Source organism: Acinonyx jubatus, chromosome A2, assembly GCF_027475565.1.
Source record: "Acinonyx jubatus isolate Ajub_Pintada_27869175 chromosome A2, VMU_Ajub_asm_v1.0, whole genome shotgun sequence".
NCBI lineage: Eukaryota > Metazoa > Chordata > Mammalia > Carnivora > Felidae > Acinonyx > Acinonyx jubatus.
The window spans coordinates 51,958,986-51,983,348 of NC_069383.1; the positions used below are offsets into that span (position 1 = coordinate 51,958,986).

Below are 24,363 nucleotides of genomic sequence, written 5' to 3' on the forward strand. Positions count from 1 at the left end.
GCCTTACGGGGGAGCATGACCCTGCTGACACATTGGGTTTCTGTTGCTTTAAGCCACCAAACTTGTGATACTTTGTTACGGCCGCCCTAGGAAAGTAATACAGGACCACTTAGCAGTCTTCCCATTGCAGGTACTTGTGAGGATGAAGTCGTGGCAAGGGGAGGAGCAATTCCTAGAAAAGGGAGGCCAGGGGCAGAGGATCTCTGGGTAAGCACTACAGTCAGACATTTGATTCCCTCTGCCTTCCAAAGATTGGTTTTGCATGACTTTTCTTTTTTTCTTTATATTTAAGAAAAAAAATGTATTAAAATTTTTAAGAAGAATAGTACAATGGACTCTTATATACCCTTCACCTAGATTTATCAAATGTTATTATTTTGCTTTTCATTTTTGGGCAGGGTTTTCTGTCAGAAATTATGGAGAATATAAAGGCTTTGAGTGGGAAAGACATGAACTGAAATTAAGGTTTTCACCACACAATACTTGCTCTGTGATTTTAGAAATATTATTTTCAAATACCTTGAGCTTTTGTTTAATCTCATGCAAAACGGACCTTGCAGTGTCTTTTCTCAGAGTGAGTTGAGACTGGAGAAGGCAGCCCTGGAAGGCGCCCAGCAGAGAGACTGGCACACATGGGTGACTAATCCATGTGTGTTTTTCAATTGTTTGCACTGGTTTTCCTAACATTTTCAACAAAAATTTCCTCAACCTACTTCAGTTGATAAGGACATCTTCCTATCCCTTTTTCTGTCTCGATCCCATGTATTCATGGAGCAGACACCTCTGGGGGACCACTGGGGTCATGTTTATTTCAATACCTACATTTACTGACTTAGTGCCTCCACCTTCTCTTGGGGAACCTCTAGTCCTTTGAGGAACTACCCTTTGACTCCTCACTATAACTGGGTATCCCAGCAGATGTGCGTCATGTACTCTATGCCCCTGGTGCCCATGGGACTCTGTTAGACCTCACCACCCTTCCTTCCATCCCACAGGAGTGTCCATCCTCTCTGTCTGTGGCCACTGTACTTGGCTTGTCACTCCACGCTGTGCCACCAGCTGACGTGCCACTGCTTTGCTGGACACAGTGTCCATTATTTCTGTGGTCAGTGCCAAGGTCACACTATGATTTGTAGGACTGTGGGGAAACCAGGACCCTCCTCGTTAGAGTGTCCTAAAGCAGTCACACCTGTGAACAACCACTGGTCAGAGTTTGGAGAAGCAAATCCTCATGTTTTCATGCCCAGATTTTTTCCTCCTAGACTCAGACAAAGATCTGAAGGTGAGGCTTGGTATAGATTCAAGCCACAGGGATTATCTTGGATGAGAAGTCCCCATCTGTTTTAGTCTGTCCGACTGCTGTAACCAAATTTCCATGAACTGGGTGGCTTGTAAATAACAGAAGTTTACTTTTTTTTTTTTACAATTCTGGAGATTCTGGGGTTCTGGAGAGGGCTCTTTTTCTGGTTCATGGATGGCCATCTTTTTGTAGAGAAGAGACTAGGGAGCTCTGGAGGGGGCTGGGGGGGTGGGGTGATGGGGTGGGGTGGGGCTGGGGGCGGCGTGTCTTTTATAAGGGGCCAAATCACCTCCCACAGGCTCCACCTGGTAAGACCATCATCTTGGGGTTAGGATCTCAACATATGAAATCTGGAGTCACAGACATTCAGACCATGGCAACTTCTCACTCCAAAGGCTGCTTAAAGGTCTCTTTAGTACTCATCTTTCTTCAGGATGAGATCTCTCTGAACAAGCTCTTCAAGATTCCCTCCCCCCAAATCCCATTATCCCCCTCACCTGGCTTCACAAGCGCCCAATGGTTTGGAATCCTAGCAATGGATTGTTTCCCAGGAAGCTGCTTAGCGACCATGTCAAAGGCCTCAGTGAGGTCTGCCTGTCCTAACAGTTCAACAGACGTGTCCAAAAGTCTGGACCCCATAAGGAATAGAAGGCTCCAAGTCAAGATCTTTGCTTTGTCTGCATAAAAGCATCTCTTACTTCCTCTCCTCTTCATGTCCTATTTTCTCTCTTTGTCCTTCCTTTTCATATGTCTGTATCAAAATTTTAATCAAGAGGGTATATCTGAGCTTTCTTTCCTTTTACCAACAGAAGAATTTCAGAGTGATTATAAGAAAAATAAAGGCAGTAACATACACACACAAATCAACAAAGTAATTTATTTCCTTCAATTGTATTTATCATCTCAGCACTGATAAAACATATTGTGGTTGGACAGAAATTAGTAAGAGAAACAGATTTTCCTTTCACATAGTCTAAAATTTTCAGTGGCATAGGAGTTCCATCTACCAACTGAAATGTCCCACATGGGGCATATTCAAAGTCTAAAACTCCAATGGCAATGTAATTTCGTACTTAAAAAAAGAACTATGTGTCAGAATATGGTACTATTGCCAGAGGAACATTCCAAACAGATAAAAATCGGGCTAAAGATAAAACAGACGTTTCAATTGAACAAACCTTTAAAGATTTTAGTTCAACAGATCTTTGTTGTGTGGCCAGCTTTATGCTAACTATTGGATTCTTGAACTCAATAGAGAATTACAAAAATAAAGTTAGTCTCACTATCTTCACAAGGCTTCAAAAGCCTTTCTTAAATTTAACACTGAGAAAAGAAAATGCAATGCTTCCAATTCATTATGGAAATATTTTGTACTAATTGCAGCATAATCAGGAAACTGGGTTTCTTTTTCAATGAGGGACTTCTGGATTGTTTACATGGAAGAAAGGTTCTCAACTGTCACTAGTTTAAAAATAGAATTTTATTGTATTTTTCAGTATTATCCATGCCAAATTAGCCACATCTGTCACATTTAGTCTATAAATCAAGAGGTTAGTAGAATCTCATTACTGTTCAATAAGAACACTTTTGTTTTTCAAATTCCATCTAAAATCTGTAAAGTAGATTTCTTTTGGCCTACGGGATTTGACAGCATACCAGAGAGCAGGGAGCATGTGTGAGGTCCTGCCTGTGCGTGGGAGCCTGATTAATGCTAGGGAAAGAGGGGAAACTGATTTACTCACACAGATTGAGAATTAATTATCTCCATCCAACACATTTAACACTAAAGTGAGCCCATCTCACTCACTGTCAGATACTGCAGAGCTGGGAAGCAGATGATGCATCCATGGCAAACATCCTTTGCCTGAATATTCTATGTATGATTAGTGAAATGATTGAAAGATGAGTGCCAATACTGAGGCATTTATAGCATCCAGCTGTTGAGGCTCCTCTGATTCTTCATGGGCTCTGTAGACACCTCTGGTTTCAAAAAAACAAAAACAAACAAACAAACAAAAAAAAAAAACAAAAAACACCCCTTTCAACAGTTTAGAACCAGGCAAATATAATCTGAAGTTCTGCTGAACCACCTTCCTGCCTGTCTCCAAACATCATCCAAACCAACACACAGAGATCCTTGAAAACACCCCAAATATGACTCTAATTATCCAGCAACATGTTGTTTAGTAGCAGATGAAAAACCCAAAAAGCATTGGAAGGAGAAATGTTTCAGAGCTCTGAAGCTAAATTGGGAACACAAATTTGTGATGACTGAAATAAGTATCACTGCTGGGACAACTTTTTTCTTTTTCTTTTTTTCTCTTTTAAGTCAACCTCAACCTCATCTTTCCTCTGTCAAATAGTCTCTCTCTTTATCCAAGTGTTTTGTCTTTTTAGTGGAAAATAAATAAAGGTCCTTCTGCCTTGTACACAATGTTAGGGTGAAACCCATAGATTCACAGTCTTGTGATCCATCTTTCTTGGCATCTATACAAGAGAATGAACAACAACAACAAAATACTGTGACTTTGAAATTTTACATGTGTATTGAGGATGTTTGTGAGGTTTACCTAATGTTAGGGGAGGCAGTGAGGAGTCTTCTGTACAGGAGTCTCCAATGGATCTTCTAGGAGGGAAAAGTAATATGATATGGTGGGGCTGCCCTATAGCCTCAAGGACTGAGACTTATAAAGGGAAGCAAAGAAAGAAAGTCTATCTCTTGCGCTTCTTCAACGTTCAGTATGGGCAGAGAATTTGTACTTGGGAGCAGAGTGAAGATACCAGAACTCAGACTTGGAGAGGTGTCGAATTGAGTGAGGCCCTATGATGTCATTTTTGTGTTTTGTCTGTCCAACCTCAGCGCTTAGCCCAATACCTGGCAAATGGCAAGCATCTACAAAATATTTGTGGAGTTAGTTTATATTTTATTTCTACCCAGATTCCAAGAAATCTGATGAGGTTTAAAGATGTGAAAGATTTGTGAGAAGCATTGATACAAATTATAGCTGTTATGCTGGTAGCATTTTAAGAAGCAAAATCGGGCTATAAAATTTGGGAGATGCATTAGTCAACAAACATCTTCTCAAATCTCAGGGACTTAATACAATAAAAAATGATTTTTAACTCATGCAAAATCCAGTGCAGATTATCTTGGTCAGGTACCACCTTAGGTGGCTCTCTTCCAGGTGATGATGCAGGGATCCAGGTTCTATCCATCTCATACTTTGTCATCCTCTACGTTACCACTGTCCTATGATCTATCTTTCCTAACCAGCCAACCATGGAGTGAAAAGAGAGTATAGAAAAGGTGTACCCACTTTTAAATGTTTCATCTCAGAAGTTATATGTCAAGCCTGCAACAAATTTCTGTTGTTGAAAACTAGTCAACCCATCAGCCCCATCAGCTTATAAGGACTGGGAAATGTACATTAGCCATATACCCAGAGAGAGAGAAAGGGGTTGGGTGAGTATACAGGCAGTCTTGGCCACAAGAACCTGATAAAAGTCCTAATAAAGAGTAACAAGCTACAACTGGAGAATCCAAGCCATGGTAACCATGCCTACACGTCAGCAGTCACAAAGATGGCAGGAGGACCAATCAAACAATAGCAACAAACCAGGGAGGCAGGTCAGCACTGTCACACTGAACCACAGCAGAAGGCCAGCAGAAGTCAATACCATAGGTTGCAGAGTGAAAGTCTGGGCCAGATAACTTCCAGGTCTCCAAGGAGAACCACCTTGAGATCTTGCTAGGAGACTAAAGTTACACAGAGATAACTTACTTAGAGTTATTCAGGGTTTAGGTGGGCCTCCTACGTTGAGGCCAGGTACTGAGACCACTCTCATAGTTATCGATCTATTACTTGTAGGTCAATGGGATACAGAAAGATGCAACTTATCAGTTATAAGTCACATAACATCAAACATATACATAAACATACTGGTCACTTTCATCTATTGAGTACGTATTTTCCAGCCACTTTATGTGTAATCATCTCTCATCTTTACAATAGCCCTTCAAGATGCTAAATTTTCCCTAGTTTCCATGAGGAAACTAAATTTAGAGGGACTAACTTGTCACACATTTTGTGAGTCATAACGCTGGGATTCTGCACATGTGAATCTGACACTAAATTCCAAACTACATTGGAGTACCACCTATATCTATATTGATCCTTTCTGATGTATGTACATATATACTAACATACTATGAGGAATGTATCCAATAGCAAGTGCTGTGTAACAAGTCACCCCTAAATACAGTGGCTTAACAAGAATTCCTCATTATTTTTTACAAGAGTATGGGTTGACTAGGCCATTGTGCTGGTGTGGGCTTGGTTTGGCTGGTGTGTCCCAGGCATCCCTGGCCAGCTGGCAGGTTGGTGGGGGGCTGCCTGGTCTGGAATGGCCTTGGCTGCTGTGACCTGGTTCTGCTCCATGTGCTCTCTCACACTCCAGCAGCCTAGCCCAGCCTCGTTCTTCTGGCAACAGCAAGGCTCTAAGACAGAATGGAACACAAGGCCTCTTGAGGAGCAGGCTTGAAACTGGCACATTGCCACAGCTGCCATATTGGCCAGAGAAGGTCATGAGACCAGTCTGGGTTCAAGAGTGAGGAAACGGAATCTACTTCTGGATGGGAGAAGCTGAAAAGTCACTTTGCAAAGGGCTTGGATATGAGGAGGGATAGAGAACTGGGGCCCATTTTGCAATCAACATGGCATATCTAGTATCTTAGGTATTCTTCCCCTAAAAACAAAAGTAGGTAAGAGAAGCATGTTTGCTTAAAATGTGGTTTTATTAATTGATGAAATAGCACAAGGGTCTTCCAAAATGTGTGTGCTGTCTAGTCCTTCTGGTCTAAAAAGTGCTGAAAAAGACAATGTGCTAAATGGATAAATACCTTTTTTTATTTAGGGAGGGAGGGCACAAAAATGCCTACTTCCAGGCATCAGATCCATCTAAACGGAAATAGCTTTGCAGTAGAAGATTAAAAAAGAGGAAAATAAAACTGAAAATTTGACTTCCTGTATGCCCTGCAAAGGGGCAGGAGGAGCTGTGAATGTGTGATGAACAGCTGGCTTTTATTTTTAAATGCATATTATTGCTACCCAGATTCTTTTTTATTTTTTTATTTTATTTTTTTAGAAAAATGGAAGGAGACTTCCTAAGGGATTCTAACACATAGGAATATCATTTCAAATAGATGCTAATCTGATTGACATGGTCTTTTCAGAATAAAGTCTCTTTGTGATCTATTTGTTTGGTCTACAGAATAGGAAAAAGAAATACACAATGGATATTGAAAGGTAAAAAATGCTATAGATTTTTAGTAGGTCCTCAAGAAATGTTTGAAATGCCTGAATCAGACTCTAAATAGACTCTTCTTTCAGGGAATTCAGTTTTGATGTTCATGAGCATGAGAACCTGCATCTCACACTCCTAGTAACACCAGACGCCTTTGTTCAGAGGGAATAATTCAATACCATCAGTGATAATAAGGGTGCTGCAATATTATTTTTAGGTACAGAATTATGAGTAAGCTAAACATATAACATTAAGAAAGCCACAGGGAGGGGTGCCTAGGTGGCTCAGTCAGTTAAGCGTCCAACTTTGGCTCAGGTCATGATCTCATGGTTTGGGAGTTCAAGCCCCACATCGGACTTAGTACTGACAGCTCAGAGCCTGGAGCCTCCTTCGGATTCTGGGTCTCCTTCTCTCTCTGCCCCTTCCCTGCTCATGCTCTGTCTCTGTGTCTTTGTCTCTCTCTCTCTCTCTCAAAACTAAATAAACATTAGTCAATAATAAATAAATAAGAAAGAAAGTCACAGGGAGAGTCAACCCAAAACCAATTTGCAGTGAATCTAGAAATGATAAGGCAACTGATGCATAACCAAATTGCTTTGTAGGTTTTACAGTCAACTTATGGAACTAAACTCTGTACACTCTCACAGGATTGCAAAAAAAAAAAAAAAAAGAAAGAAAAAGAAAGAAAGAAAAGAAAGAAAGAAAAAGTAAGATAATAGAAATGACTAAAGCAAGCAGGGTAAAAAGGAGTAATGGTAATTACAGTGAACCCCATCTAAAAGGAACTGATTAAAACTCAAAACAAACAAAAAACATTGTAAAAGCCAAACAAAGCAAGTCTGGGGACAGACCTGACTTGCACTGTGCCAAATTCATGAGTTTGACTCCACATCAATGCTACATCAATAAAGAGCTCGAATCATATCTTCTCTTACACCTAATCAGCACAAAGATTAAAGAAATTTTTGCTCTAGCTCCTTTTCTACTCTCTTCTTGGAAGGTTACAATCATATTACAAAATTAGGTACCAGTTTCAAGAAGCACATTTATACGTGATTATCAACTCTGAGATTTTACCTTGAGTTTTCTCTGAAGTTGTTTACACGATCAAGAAATGCAAAAGCAAGCTTTGGGGGATAACAAACATTCCATTTTTTTCTGGAAACATATATGAAGCTTAAACAAAAGAATCACTTTTATCTGTGTTATTCAGGTAGGACTTATTGAATATGTCATCAAATCTGAATATAACTGGAACACAATGTGGCTTAGTGAGTGTGCACTGTCAATAGAAAGAGCAGAAAGGCACAAAAGAAATAAACATTTGGCTCTATGCCCCCAAGTAAAACAACCCCAGCTATAAAGAAAATCCCTATTTTCCCCTATAAGAAAAATCACTAAAAATGTAACTAAAGTCACTTTTAGAGTCATTCCCCACAGTATTCCAGGGGGCAGCACCTTTATTTCCATCTAAGCTGCTGGGGAATCAGTACTTTTCGATTCCATGTATGAAGCTGTCACTGGTAATGTTACCTCCAGGAGCAAGTATCCATTTGTGTGGTATTAGATCTCTTGTTTTTATTTGTATTCATCTTGTTGGTATTTATGTTTGATCTCCATAACATAAACATGTACTGTTTTGCTTTTTAAACATCAGTAAAGATATATAAAGATCTTTAAAGATGTACAAAGCTCTATAAAATATGTTCTTTAGACACTACTAATTGCAATTATGAAATGATACTCCAAAAATCAACAACTAAATGCATATAAAATATTTTTGCTTTTTTCTTAGACTCTACCAAGTGATTTCCAGAATCCAAAATTGGCATAGATGGAGATCTTTTGGGCCATTGTGCCTTTCCCCAAACAGCTCTTAACTGTTCAAAATGAAGTAAATGAAAGAGAGCCCTAAAGTTGAGAAACTTTGTAGGAACTTGGCTATGATTCCTCTCCTTTAACGAACGCTTTTGAAGGGGTGCCTGGGTGGCTCAATTGGTTAAGCATCCTACTTCAGCTCAGGTCGTGATCTCATGGTTGGTGAGTTTGAGCCCCTCATCAGGCTCTGTGCTGACAGCTCAGAGCCTGGAGCCTGCTTCAGATTCTGTGTCTCCTTCTCTTCTCTCTCTGCCCCTGCCCTGCTCACACTCTGTCTCTCTCTCTCAAAAATAAATAAACCTTAAAAAAAATAAAGGACACTTTTGAAAAACAGCAAACATCTTGGTTTACAATAGGCATGTATGACCATGAAACTATTCCAATGCTCTTCAGTCTTTTAGAAAAGATCAAAGAGATGGAGGTGAAGACGGCGTTTTTAATGCCCAACAAAACCTCTTTTAAATTTTTTTTAATGTTCCTTTTATTTTTGAGAGAGAGAGAGAGCGCATGAACATGAGCGGGGGAGGGGCAGAGAGCAAGAGGGAGACACAGAATCTGAAACAGGCTCCAGTCTCTGAGGTGTCAGCACAGAGGCTGACACGGGGCTTGAACTCAGGAATGGTAAGATCATGACCTGAGATGAAGTCGGCAGCTTAACAGACTGAGCCACTCAGGTGCCCCTGCCCAACACAACCTCTTAACGATCTTCTCTTCAGCTTTCTGTCACTGTTTTCCACACAGGCAGCAGCTGCCACTCCATAAATCCACTCCCCATCCCAATTTTCTACTATGAAATTCTTCCCCCACACACAACCGGCACCGTGTCTCCCACTCACGGAGGTGACACAGTGGCTCACAATCTGTTTCTTTCTCTCCCATCCACGTTATGCCCTTACTTCCACATGACTCCTCCATTCTCCCCTCACCCCTATCCCACCCCCACCCCAGGGCCTCCATTTATGCTCCCCACAAAAACACTCTGGGAAGTATAGTCTAGTCTCTTACTCCAATTATTTTTCTTGGGAAAATCTGCCAATTACCCAGATTCTGCACCAAAAAGGAAAGTCCAGGTACTGACATATCTACAAAGCAAGAAACTTTCCCTCTTGAACAGCAGACAGAAAGGAGAAAGGCCTTATATTAATTATTTTTTTTATTCCTGTGACACTTGAATAGACATATCCTATCCTGTGTGCTGCCCTGCGGAGTTGTATAACTATGCCAAGGAAGTTACAAGCCCCTACATGGCAGTAAAAATGTAAACCTTGTCAAACACATGCCAAAGTCCTCTCATTTCCCAAACCACTTATTATGTTATTTGATTTCCTCCTGTTTCTTTCAAGATTTTTTGGCTGGAATTTTGTATTAGGAAAAATGGATCTTCTCATGCCCTGGTATGTAAGACAAGAGATCAAGTGCTTTAAGATTTACCCTATATTTACCAAGAGGAGGAAACAAAGAGATTCAGTAACTCTGTTAGATTCTAAGTGGAACAAGAATAATGGTTTTGAATTAATTCACTGACTTTTCGTCCATAATCTGTTCAGGCAATCCACCTAAATTAAGTGACTTTGGAGAATTCCTGTGGGTCATGAATATGGGCAGAACTTTGCAGCATGATTCTCCTGCCTCCGATGGCTTGAGCTGGGGACAGTCAGTGGCATTCAGCTGGCCACTGGACTTCCCTAAATGATCCATGATCATTTTACTCACATGCCTAATGCCTTGGAGGTGATGGCTGGAAAGCTGGGATTTCATGCTCCCCTCTCATCTCCATGTAATCTCAGAGACTCTCCATATAGTATTTACAGGGTAATTGGACTGTTTACATGACAGTTCAGGCTTTCAAGAGTGAGTGTTCCAAGAGACCGAAAGAAAGATCTACTAGTCTCTTAAGAACTGAGCCAATGGGTACATTGCCACTTCCACTATAGTTAATTGGTCAAAGCAGTTATGAGCTTTTAAAATGTAGATTCAAAGTGCCACTATTTCATGGCAAGAATGTCAGAAGGAAGGAAGGAAGGAAGGAAGGAAGGAAGGAAGGAAGGAAGGAAGGAAAGAAGGAAGGAAGGAAGGAAGGAAGGAAGGAAGGAAGGAAGGAAGGAAGGAAGGAAGAGAAAAGAAGAAAGAAAAGAAAAAAGAAAAGAAAAGAAAAGAAAAAAGAGAAGAAAAGAAAATACTGTGTCTATCTCTAACCCACCATACTTCTTTATCAAGATGTATACCTGGAAGACTCAGCTCATCTGGTTTCTTCCACAGAAGGAGTTGGCAAACTATGGCCCACCCACCAAATCTGGCCCACCTCTTGCTTTCAGAAACAAAGCTTTTTTTGAATATAATCACACTAATTCATTCATATATTGTCTACGGCTGTTTTCACACTATAACAGCAGAGTTTAGGAGTTGCGACAGAGACCATATGGCCCATGAAGCCTAAAATATTTACTATCTGGCCCTTTACAGAAAAAGTTTGCCAACTCCCATTCTATAGCATAAAGAGAGCCCACTTATGATGGAGACAGTAGAAAACACACTCCTTCCAGCCTCGATCAATTGTGAGGCAGAGAAGGGTTGGGGGGAGGAGCTCAGTTGTGTGTGACTCATTGTGCCCCCACCCAGGACAGGGTCCTCCAGGAGGTATACAGTAAAAACATACAGAGTAAGGGAATCCAAGTTCAGCAAAAGTGAAGGACTAGTGGCCTACTTCTCTGGTTGGGGGTTGGGGTGGGGCAGGAGGGGCAAGCCTCTAGGAGAAGAATTGTACCCAGGCACTGCCAACATGACACAATGTTACAGCAATGCAAGCAAAGCTGCATACAGATGAGCTGGGCAGCTCCCTCAGTGGGGTCTGTTGGGGGTTAGAAGGTCCTGTAAACTTTGGTAAACAGGAGCACAGAGGTGGGCATATCCCAGGGGGCAGCTTGGAGACACCCAGATGTCTGACACCCAGACGCATCCTGGTTGCCACCATTCTAGAGACTGGGCCAGAGGCGTCATTCCCCAGCAGAACAACGAGAGTCTGAAGCCCCCCATGTGGGTACAGCCTCCCCCCCCAGGCCATGAAAACTGTATATTTCTCTACTCTCCCCAAGAAAAGGAGGAGGAAGGGAAAGTTGAGTCATCTGGGAGAGTAAGAGAGATGGCTTGAACTGCAAGACACTGATGCCACCGTTTGTGGAAGACTCAGACTTTGTATGAACCCCCACTTCCTGCAACTAATGTAGCCACGAGGAATGTATAATTAGTTATAGTAAATAAGTAAACTACATTTTTCTGTATATCTGAGTGTAAAGCATAAATTTTAGACCCTGTTACAGTGAGATTTTATGAATTTCTTATATTCTTTTGGGTTAAAATCGTATTATAAAGGTCTTAACATCATTACCAGGTCTTAACATCAAATTTCTAATATGACTAGAATGAACTTCCTTCTTCAGAGACGGAGGGCATTCCTGTGGTAGGTCATAAAGTGAAGTTTATGAGCAGTTTGGCCTAGTTCCACTGTGGTTGGGATTGATAATGGCCTTGGGCAATACAGTGTAGTACAATGTTGAAAGGAAGCCATTAAGGCCAGGTTTCTCCCAAGAAAACAAAGAAAATAACAGTGAAGTTAATTCAGATGACTGCTTAGCAAAGTTTCTTTCTCTGCCCCAACAACACTACCACTCTGTTCTACAAGTTAAAAGGGTGCAGGGGTCACTTTTCTTGCTTGCTAATAAACAAATTATTGGCTGTTGGAAAACAGTGAAAGGAATAGTTTTTAGCTGGTAAGTTCAAGTGCAGAAGTGTGATTCAGGTTCATGATTTTTCTCCAGCTGGAGCCCTGCCATGTTGGTTTAAACTACTTAAAGATTAGGAAAAGGAGAGCCTGGGTTTGAAAATAAGGGTAACATTTTTCTGGGACCGCTAATTGATTCTTAAAGAGCATAGACAAAATCATGCAACATAACTGAGCTGTTAGTATACAAAAGGTCTACCTTAGGCCAAATTTTAAGATAGACTACTTATTGCTGTGTAACAAACCTGCCCAAAGGTAGTGACTTAAAACATCAATTTTTGTATCTCTCATGATGCTATGGATTGACTGAGCTCAGTTGGGTCATTCTTCTGCTCCATGTGTCATAGAGACCAGAGGAGCTCAAGCCATGGTCATCTGAGGGCTCAACTGGTTTTAGAAAATCCAACATGGTTAGGGGCGCCTGGGTGGCTCAGTCGGTTGAACGGCCGACTTCGGCTCAGGTCATGATCTCGTGGTCTGTGAGTTCGAGCCCCGTGTCGGGCTCTGTGCTGACAGCTCAGAGCCTGGAGCCTGTTTCAGATTCTGTGTCTCCCTCTCTCTGACCCTCCCCCGTTCATGCTCTGTCTCTCTCTGTCTCAAAAATAAATAAATGTTAAAAAAATGAAAAAAAAAAAAAAAGAAAAGAAAATCCAACATGGTGCTGAATCCTCCATGGGAGCTGTCGACCAGAGCACCTAGATTTTCCTCCAGGTCTCTTTATATTATTAGGGTCTTTCAAAGCATGGCAGCTAAGTTTTAGGTGGGAGCATTCCAAGTGCAAATGTTCTAAGAGGAAGAGTTCCAAGGCTCTTACTGCCTGGACATAGAAATCTCAGAATTTTACATCTGCCACGTTTCATTGGTCAAGGAAATCACAGGGCCAGCACAGATTCAAGGGGAGGAGAAATAAACCCTATCATTTGACATCATTTGACAGGGAGGGGACCTTTGGTTGAGGGCTGTGTTAGTCAGTGTTTTCCAGAGAAACAGAACCAATAGGAGATTATGTATATATGTATGTATATGTATATGTATATTATAGACATATGCATATGTATATGTATACAGAGAGAAAAACAGAGAGAGACACAGAGACAAAGAGAGATTGATTGGTTTTAAAGAATTGCTCATAGGATTTTAGAGGCTGACAAGTCCCAAGTCTGCAGGGTGGGCCACTGATTAGAAACCCAGGGAAGAGTTGCAGTTGAGTCTGAAGGCAGTCTGCTGGTAGAATTACTTCTTGCTTGGGGAAGGCCAGTACTTTTCTATGAAGGCCTTCAATCGATTAGATGAGTCACATTAACAATATAGAGAGGAGTGTGCTTTACTCGAAGTCTACTTATTTAAATGTAAATCTTATCCAAAAACACCTTCACAGCAACATTTAGAATAATGTTTGACCAAATATTTGGATACCATGACCTAGCCAAGTTGACACGTAAAAGTAACTATCAACAGGGACAAACTCGGAGTCTTAACTACCACAGCAGACTGAGGTTCTTCCTGTCCACACCCCTCTGGTTGCCCTGCCTCCTGTCCTTCCCCCAGCCCCCACTGCGTCTCTGCATCTTTTCTCTTTTTTTATTACTTTTGGATTCCAGGTTCCTCCTCTCTGCCTCAGCCTCCTGTTCTATGGCCTTATCTCTCTTCTACTGCTTTATTTTCCTTAAGCAGCAAAGTTAATGGAATATTTTCCACTTCGGCTATTTCTCAGGGGTGCCTCATTTGTTTGGTGCTGAGGGGATAAAGTATTCTAAGGACTATGGTGAAAAAGTGGAAAGAACACCAGGTTAGGAAACAGGCCCCCTGGTGTTGCAGGATGTGACTGGTAACTTTGCCTCTCACACCTGGAGCTTCTACTCTTTCCTTTGATAGCACATTTCAGACCCCTCGCCCATGTAATCCATTGGAAAAGACCAGAGGAGCCCAAGGTTCTCTTTCTCCTCCTGGGCACCATATGTTGTCTGCAACAATGGCCGTCTGGAGATAATGCTGTCTTTTTGCTTTGTTTTGAAAAAGCAGATATCTGAGTTGTTAGTAGGAAGGAGTGGCACCTTGTCCAGACAGGGGGAAAGCTATACTGCTAACAGGTGGAAAGAACTTGGTGGGTTCCAGTCAAATCTTTGTGGGTAAGCAACTACTATCTGTGTTTATGTGGGAGCATGAATTACCCTCTAAACTGGGTGTAAAATGTGTCACAAAACTTGCATTTCACACCTTTACCTATTGTCTTGCTGTGGTCTGAATACAAAGCAAGTATACCTATGTTTGCAATCTCCAAAAGCTTTCCCAATGTGTGTATTTTGAGTCAGCGGGAGCCTTTTGTTTGAATTTTTCTCTCTTCCTGGGAATGATTATTAACACACACAAACACACACACACTTCAATGGGTTGTTGTAGAGAAAGAACACTTCAAGCAACTGATAGAAGAGCAAGCATTATCTTAGGTATCTGAGAGAAAGATAACAGGTAGTGAAAACCCAGAGTCAGAAAAAACTGGGTTCAAAATACATATGGGAACCTCTACAAAGACATATGTCAATACATAGAAAAAGTTCTAGAAAGATAGCTACCGAATATAACCATGGCTGCACTGGGAGGGGGATAGTATTGACATGGTGAAGGGGGGCATTTCACATTTTTTTTTTAAAGTAAGCTTTATGACCAGTGTGAAGCCCATTGCAGGGCTTGAACTCATGACCCTGAGATCAAGACCTGAGTCTAGATCAACAGTCAGACGCTTGCCAGACTAAGCCACTCAGGTGGCCCACATTTCATATTTTATTCTACATATTTCTGTATTGTTTTAATAACCAAGCAAGAATTCATGTATTTGTTTGATTTTTAAAAATTGTGGACTAGAGTGTATATTAGTTTACTGTAGCAAAGTACCACTAACAGTGTGGCTTAAAAAACAGAAATTGTCTCACAGCTCTGGAGGCTAGAAATTCAAGATCAAAGTATGGCAGAGTTGGTTCCTGCTGAGAGCTTTGGCAGAGAATCTGTTCCATGTTGGCAATTTTGGTATTCCTTGGCTTGTAGAAGTACCACTCTGATCTCTGCCTTTATCTTTATATGACCTTCTCCTTGTGTGTATGTCTGTGTCCAAGTTTCCTCTTCTTATAAGAACACCAGTTATATTAGATTAGGGACCCACCCTAATTAAGTATTATGTCATCTTAACTACATCTGCAACAGCCCTATTTTAAATAAGGTCATATTCTGAGGGACAAGGAGGAACTTCAACATATGAATGGGGTGCAGGAGAGACAATTCAATTCTAAACAGGACAAAACAAAAATGAGTGTCTTATAATTTCTTTCTAAATAAAAACAATTTTTGAAGGAATTGTGGTCAGCGCCCCGCTGGGCATAAGCTCCAACAGGACCAGGAACTAGTCATTATCCTCTCTAAGCTTCCTTTCTGTATTTATAAAATGGGGCTAAGAACATCTGCCTTCATTACACCATGAAATTGTAGTAAGGGTCAAATAACGCACATCAAAGAACCTTATACTATGCAAAGGTCTATGTTAAGGGGAACATAACTGCACACATACTGTGATTGAGGATGAGATGTCTAGCCTCAGGAAGCATGCATCTTGAGCAGTGAGGAGAAGCAGACATGTGTCTAGCTCTTGTGATGGACAGGTGGCAGATGTCACATCTAGCTTGCCCTCAAAACTGTAATGTGCCATCATAAGTTGAACCTGGGGGAAGGGATAGCAGGCATAAAGTTCGGTTTTTTCAGGCTTTAATTCAGTGCACAGAATGATACTTTTCATTCAAACAGATCTTTACTTTCTGAACTTTAAAACATGGTCAAAGAGATGCACAAAAGTTAAGGAGAAATAGGTTTGTGACTTTGGCTTAGAGCCACAGTTCTCCAGCTTATTTGGGCCACAAATTCTTTGGAGAATCTGATTAAAACAAAACAAAACAGACATGGATGCTTACCTCAGAAAAAGTCACCTAGACAATTTTGCATATGATTTCAAGGAGCTCATGAACTTCAGGTTCAGAATCTCTGATTTGAATAAAAGTATTTAAGATAGAAGACACTTGAATGAAAGCTTAAGAAAGGGAATACTTTGGGAGGAGTCTGATTCTTTCCAGTTCAATTAAAAGAAGAATTCATCCCCCTTCTTAGTAAAAAAGGCTGAATTACAAAAGCTTTCTATACATCCCATTTCAGCTCATGATATCTTGACAGTGTGGACTTTTGTCACCTTGAACTGAGGTGCTCTGAGAGGCAACCTGCCAGATGACTCTCTTAACTCCCAGTGATGGGTACTGATGGTCCAAACAGTCAGTGGTGCTGACACTTGAGCCTTTGCCTCAGGGAACAGGTGGCCGGCAGCACAAAAGCAGCCTTTCTGAGTTTCAGAAGTCTAGGCCCTGCATGTATGAGAGAATACCTGCTAATGTAAGTTCATGGCTTCCAGTAAGGGAGCCCTGAGGGCACCTGGTACACCAAGCTTCACCGCTGGAGGGGAAGAGGAGTGCTCAGAATTTAGAAGTCCTTGAACTAGGAACCATGGGGCCTTGCTTCCGTTCTCACCAGGGTGGATAAAATACAATCTCCAGACTGGTTGAAGGAGCTGATGACAGGACATATCTAAAGCCCCATTCCCAGGGGTGTCTACTCTAAGAGATGGGCCTGAGCCCAAGAGTCTCATTGTGATGTAGGAGTGGTGGCAGGTTTTGCACACACCAAAGAGTGGCCCAGAGCTGGTGAAGGGTCTAAAGCAGATCCACAAGGTATCCTACCTGTTGGGGTGGCCCAGAAGTAGCAAATAATCCCTGAGAGTCTGTGAGGACATAGGAGAAGCTCAGGGCCTTGTGGTTGGGAATGTAGGACATCTCTGCCCAATACACATGGACTGATGACCATAGGTCAGAGGGAAACTGGGTATCTTTCCAAAGGCAGAAGGTGGGATGAACAGTGGAACCTGGGCAGTACATACACCTTTCTCTTCTCAACCTTTATTGCCCAGCTCAGATGCAACCCATTTATAATGAATGACTGAGATGGATGGGAACTCCAAACAGAAATGGAAATTCAGTTTAGCCATATGTGTATATATACATATATGTATATATATTAACTTCTTGCGTTTGGTGGGATTCAAGACATGCTACCCCAAAATGTGGCACCTTGGAATATTAAATATCTTAAGATGAAGGAATTTTTTAAAAAATGGCAGAAGCAGGTGGGTCATCTGACCTCCCTCTCCTATCCTTTCTTCCCTGAAACAAGTCTTAGTATTCCCAGGTAAAAGTCAACCTCCCTGTGCTGGCAAAAGGAAGGCCAATCTTCTGACCAGAGACAGCAAATCTGAAGCCAAAAAATCTGTGCAAACAAGCATTGTTAAATATCTTCTTACTTATTTGTTTACCATTTACTATTTCTAGCCTAAACCCATTTGCCTCATCAAGTCTTCACAAACTTACTGTTTCTTGTCTAAACGGTATCAAAGCTTCCTGCTCTGGTCATTTCTTCAAGGTCTTTTTTCTCTTGTGAAGGCTGTCATGTATATATATAAACTCAATAACATTGGTGTGCTTTTTTCCTGTGAATCATCTTTGTCACTTTAGTTTTCAGACCCAGCCCAAGACTGAGTCTAAGATGGTTGATAAAAACGTTTCCTCCCCTGCAGTTACCAAAGACCTGGCATGCCCAGCCCCCTGCATTTTCTTGTAGACCGTTCTCTGCTAAGAAAAAATCATATTACTTTGGATCCAAGAATTTCATTGTTCTTTTCTTAGAAAATTTTTATAAATCAACCCTCAATCATATTTGTTACTGAGATGTCGGTAGCAGTCTGAGTTTTCTCATTCTTCCAGAATTGTGAGGCTACCCTTTACTGTGATATTGAACTAAAGGGGCTTCAGCCACCAGCTGCCATGAAGTGAGAAATCCAGGGCTCCTTCAGGCACGACTGGGAATCCTCAGAGGGCTTATATATCTCTGGTTCACAGAGACTCTGATGTTTTCTCAGCCATGGGTCAGTGTGTGGAGCTTCTATTCCATACTCCATCATCACATGTCACGGACTGCCCCTTTCCCTCCCTCCACAGGACCACAGACACCAGGTTGTGCTTGCAGCAGGTTTGACAGAAGGTTTGTGAAGGCACAACAGAGGAGTTACAGCACCAATAACGACTCATAATCGAATGTTAGACATTCTTCCACCATTCCCGCCCCCAGAAACACCTTGTTAGATTTTGCTTTCTCTCCCCTCTGCCCCCAGCCTCTGCCATGATATATCCCTCTGATGACTTTCTCCTCTTTTTCTCTTGTCTTTGCAAAGCAATGTAGCCCTTTCTTTGTTCTGCTTTCTTCTTTGGTATTTTGCCCTGGAGCTTCATTTTTCATATCTAAATGGGCAATCAACAACAAAAGGCTCTTCTTAATAGGGTTTCCATCACCGGCATTTGAAGTAACAATTGTTTTTCTTTGCTGCATACAGTACTTCAACCTTTTGCCAGTGAGAATAAATGGCACAGGACCCACCTTGATTTAGGGGGCAGAATATTCATTACAGTTTACTACCTTCCAACTGTCCTCCTGCCCCAGTCATCATCCACTTTCCAGACACTTCTGAATGGGGTGAGTGAACACGAATGGGAACACAACTCACCCGTTTACTCATTTGGGCCATCTCTCTTACTGGTCCAGAGGCTGCAGACCCATCGGTCCTGAAGCAATCCACGATCGTCATTAAGACAACCAAAACAAACGAACAGCCAGCAGAGTCTGGTCTCGTACACATACAAACACAGCCCACGTCCTTCTGCAGGAATAATTATACACCTGAGCTCCTTAACTGTAGGAATAAAAAGAAAGACGTTTAAGAGAAGAGAAACCCTAGATAAAAGATGGCTGAAAATAGCAGTCACACAAAGCAGTGGAGCTGCTTAGAATACTAAAAGCAAAAAACCAAGTCAACAGTAATTAGCAACATAAAAATGTTAGCTTTATTCTCTCCTCAGGTTTCACATATATATGCTGCATGCTAGCATTTTGGCTAGAAGGAGTTTACTTAGGGAAAATCAAACCTGCTATTACCTTTAAAATCATCTAGTTTAATTTTAAGAATATTTTTAGTTAAGGGAGAAAATGAGGTTGAGGGAACATTGGTACAGTTCTTACTACAATCTGGAACGATGAAGGTAGAATGGATGGGAAGGCTCCCAGTTTCTCCCTTCACACCAGCGAGGGTAACATCTGTGCACAGAGTGTGTGACTGTTAAGAAGGTGTGCTAGGAACCTATCTCGAATAACCTCATCAGCAGCCTGGGGATCAGCAGCCTGGGGAACCTGCAACAATCACTATCAGAATCAATTCTCCTCAGTCAGAGTGAGCTGAGTTCCCGCTGTGTCTTCAGCATAGGGAGACCATTTTAAGACTAGGAAAGACCTAGAGACACAGTCCCTGCACCAATATGCTTCACTGATTAGTTCCTTTGGGAGTTGACTCGTCTGAAATAGGACATTTGCTCTAAAGGCCTATTTTACAAAGTATACATATAAACAAATTTCCATCTTTTGAATGTGCTGGTACAACTGACTTATTAAATTAGCCAGCCAAATCAGCTTACCAAATGAAAGAAGCTCAGTGTTTGGGGCGGGGGCGGAGGGGCAAGTTTTGATGCAAAGATGGAGGAGGAGGAGAGGGCAAGGTGCTTACAATGGCCTTTCAAAGAAGGTACATCTATATAATGAACTATTATGCACCTATAAAAAAGAATGAAGTGGTTCTCAACATATTGGTAGGGGAAAAATCTCTAGGATATATTGTTGAATAAAAGAAAAAAAAAACCCAAACAGAGTCGCCTCAGTGGCTCAGTCGGTTAAGTCTGACTTTGGCTCAGGTCATGATCTTGCGGTTCGTGAGTTTGAGCCCCACATCGAGTTCTGTGCTAATATCTTGGAGCCTGGAACCTGCTTCAGATTCTGTGTCTCCCTCTCTCTCTGCCCCTCCTCTTCTCACTCTCTCTCTCTCTCTCTCTCTCTCTCTCTCAAAAATAAATATTAAAAAAAACAAAAACAAATATATATATATATACATATATATATATATATATATATATATATATATATATATATATACACATATATATAATTTGCCTAAGGTATACTGGAATACAGAAAATAAGAAAAATGATAGCTCAAAAGGGGCAGGGCAGGGTATGATGGGGTAGAGGAAGGGATAGATGGAGGTTAGATAGAAGTAAGATTTCTTAATGTGTTTTTGTTATATTGTTTTGATTTTTAAACTATGTGACTATATTAGATATATATATTATATATATATAATATATATAATGTAAATAAAGCAAAATAATAAATAAACCGTTCCTCTTTGCCACCTACTGAAATCTTTTTTTGTCCTTTAAGACCCAACTCAGAAGTCACCACATTGATTTACTCATTAATAAACATTAAAAACTATTGTGTGCTAGGGGCTGTGCCAGGTGCCCTCCATCCACACCTGGGGATATCCTGGTGAGCAGGGTTATAGTACATTGGCAGCTTGTTTAGGAGCTGGACCACTAAGCAGACAACCTTCTGTAAAGGAGAAGACTCTGGGAATTTCCTGAACCCTTGCACCCTTGGCTTCTCAACCCAAGACACTGACCTCTGCACTTCCAAACACAGTGGCTCCCTCCTGGATTAGGCTCACCATGTGTTTGTCAGGTGCCTCTTCTGGCCTGTGACTTTCTGCAAGGTGAGAGCCCCCAAGTATATATATCTAGGGCCTCATAGCCCAGGTTATGACCCACAGTGGGCACCCAGTGAATGCTGTTTGAATGAATGGATTGATGAGATGCTTCCCACTGTGGGCAGCCCAGAAGGCAGAAAGAAGAGATTGGGTGCCCTGGGGGAAGGAGGAAGGCTCCTAGTGATGGCAGTGAATGCTAATGCCTCGGCCAGAGTGGGAAGGTATGGCAAAGTTCAAGGTTTGCGTCATCTTAGGACTAAACAGGAATAGATTTGCCCTATTCAACCTCTGCCCAGGAGCTGGGTCCTTCCCTGAAACCCAAACATATCAGCCCAGAACTCATCAGACTTTGAATCTAGCTGCTGGGCTGATGGAGCCCAGGCAAAACTACCTGTGTATCTCCCAGTTTAGCAAGTTTTCTTAGATCACCACTACTCACTCTCTGGGAACATGAAAATCACCAGACATTATAAATGCAGATGAGGTCAAGTTCATGCTGCATGGTATGAAATACCAAGAAAATAGGATTCAGACCAAGAGACAGTACCACTACTTGTCTCAGAGATTTACCTCCTGCACTCTACCTGAAAGATTCTTAACTTGATCAATTTTGAATCCAAGCCCTTATTTTTCAAAAGTGTTGACTTTAAATCATTTTCTGAAAAGAAAAACATTTCTTCATGTTTTGTGTCTTTCTTAGTTATGAATTGCTTTCTGGGGTCAATTTAAAAAGCAATTTGCAACGATTTAGCCTCTGGACTCCTGTTCACAGCAACGCGTTTCAGGTGGATAATTCTCCCAGCTTGGTCATCAAACAAACCATATACTTACAAGGTGGTTCCTGCACAGTAAGCATTTATTTATGCAATTTTGCCCGTCATGACGATTCAGAGAGAGGCTAGCCAATGAGAACAGTCTCTCCTCCTGCTTTTAATCACTGTAGTCCTAGAGATGAATGAAAGTCCCTGGTGAGTGGACACAAAGGGCCAGAATCTACAAGGGAAGGTGGCCTGAACTGTCAGCTTCATCTCTGGATCTGATAAGCCTCAGGCCAAGTTGAAAAGAAAGTCACCAAGCTTGAAAAAGGAAGTCAGCAACCTGGGGGCCGCCAGCATCAGCATTAAGCTAATGAGACAGAGACAAATTAGAACCATTTTCAGGATCAACAGCTGTCCTTGTGCCTCCTTCTCACAACTGGCTTTATGTTTTCCAGGGGCTGCTGCAGGTACAGAGCTGGGAGGAGAGAGAAAATGAAATTCCACTAAAGAGGGAGCCCTGACAGGGTGGGCTACTTCAGAGTTGCCTCTCTGTTCACAAATTCCACTTGGGAGCAGAGGGACAGTCACAGAGCCAGGAGGATAGGAGGGAGAATTGATCCCAAACAGAAAAGGATAAATCAAGAAACTGGGAAACACAGTTGTCCAATGAGCAGAAAACTCAGACAAAGTAAAAATAAGAATGATCTAGAAAATGAATAAAGTAAGGGATGGAAAAAGGCAGAAAAGGACACACAATAGGTGGTTTAGAATGGATGAGGGGATGCAGAATTGGACAAAAGAAGAGATATATAAAAGCATTATAAATAGAAAATGAGATGGAGAATTTATATATCATTTAATATATATATAATTTAATATGTAATTTATATACCATATGTATATTTATACATGTATATATAAGTATATATTTAATAAATACATTTAATAAATAGAATATAAATTTATATATAATAAATAAATATATATGTTTATTTAGTAAATATAAAATATATTTATATATTAATATATAAAATAAGTAATATATAGTCATTATAATAAAAATAACATGTAAAGTATAGAAAATTAAAGTCCTCTATAATTTCCAACCAAATGCCTTCCTTCTAATAACCACTGTTAACAGTCTGATGAATATTCTGCAGCTTTTCCCTTCTTTTCAGCATGTATGCAAGTGTAGGTATTACCATGTAGGGATAGGTTAGGAGAAGCGAGAGTGGCAAGAATACTTGGGAGGTGATTTTGACACTGGGGACTTGTCAGATCCTCTGGAGGCCACCTGCCAACTGTTCCTGTGCAAGCCCACAGCTCTGGAACCTGGGCCAGAGAGCAATCTCCTGCTCTGAGAGTCTGTGGGGGCTCATGGAGCAGGATGAAAGTTCTGGGGAGCTAGTGCCCCATGGGTATGAGATTCACACACCCAATGCCCATCCCACATTGGGGGATAAATATCCAGCTTCCTCTCCCCTCAAGGGAACCATTTTGAGGTGTGTCCCACATAGTGTCTCCAGTGGCATTCAGCTCCAATTGCCCCCAGTGGTAATCTGCTTATCAATGCACATTTTATTCCATATCCTTTCTTACCTGTCTCACTTTCCTGCATCCAAAACAGAACAAAAATGAAGCAAAAAACCCCAAATGATTTGTATCCAAATCCTTGCCTTAGGATCTGCTTTGGAGGAAACCCAAGCTGAGATGGAAGAGAAGGCAATAGCAGGGGCATAGGGGGAGTGGGCAGGTCTGTGATACCTTTAGGAGGCAGTGAACATGACTTGCCCATGCAAAGGGAAAGAAGGGGGAGTGAGGAAGAAGGGCATGCCACAGTTGGACTGATAAATTTCCACCTGGTTTTGAAAAAAGAATAATTTGTGACATTATAGTTCTACTCTATAGTTTAGATGGAGTGAATGAAGAGATAAGAGAATGGATAATAGAATGAAAATCTAGATGTAGAAGGAATTTAGCCTCAAGATAATGGGGAGAGAGTATAAAATGAGAAAACAGCAAAAACCACATGACAATTAACTGCAGGGATAGGAAATGGTGTAAGGTGACATAGACTGAATGAGGTAATGTGTAAAACGAAATGAAGAATGGACAAGAAGTGAGGAAATATAGCAAATGAGGTGGGGAATAAAGTAGTCAATGAGAGAAAAGATTACACAGTAAATTAGAGATGTTCATTTTATGGGCAAGGAAATGAGGAAATGGAAAGGAATAGTAATAAAATTAATCATGGCAACCAAAGATGTGGGAAAATGGATATTGAACGAACAAGTGGACAGAAAAAACGGAGGGAGAAATGAGAGAATGAAAAAAAAAAAATATATATATATATATATACAGCCCCAAGTGATTGAGTGATTGAGACCAAATGATTGAGTGATTCTCCTTTGAGTAGACAAAGAAGGGGCAGACCTAAAGGTGGAAATAGGATGAAATCAAGGAGTGAAGGAACATCCAGAGAGAAATTAGCAGAATGAGAAAAAAAAGACAGATTCTGTGAAGAAATGAAAGGAAGGAATGGTTACTTCTTTCCAAACTTTAATCAAGACCTTTTGTAACGTTATGAAGTTTTCTCCCGGAGCTGCCTGCTGCTTTC

At 41.1% G+C, this 24,363-nt stretch overlaps 1 long non-coding RNA gene across 1 annotated transcript; it reads right to left on the reverse strand.

Moving 5' to 3' along the window:
* Nucleotides 1–1,544: 1,544 nt before the first annotated feature.
* Nucleotides 1,545–22,550, reverse strand: LOC128314767 (uncharacterized). Its single transcript, XR_008296799.1, has 3 exons — nucleotides 21,820–22,550; nucleotides 18,904–19,089; nucleotides 1,545–3,280 (listed from the first exon to the last, which is right to left on the reverse strand). It is a non-coding gene; the product is annotated as an uncharacterized LOC128314767 (long non-coding RNA).
* Between the last annotated feature and the right edge of the window lie 1,813 nt (nucleotides 22,551–24,363).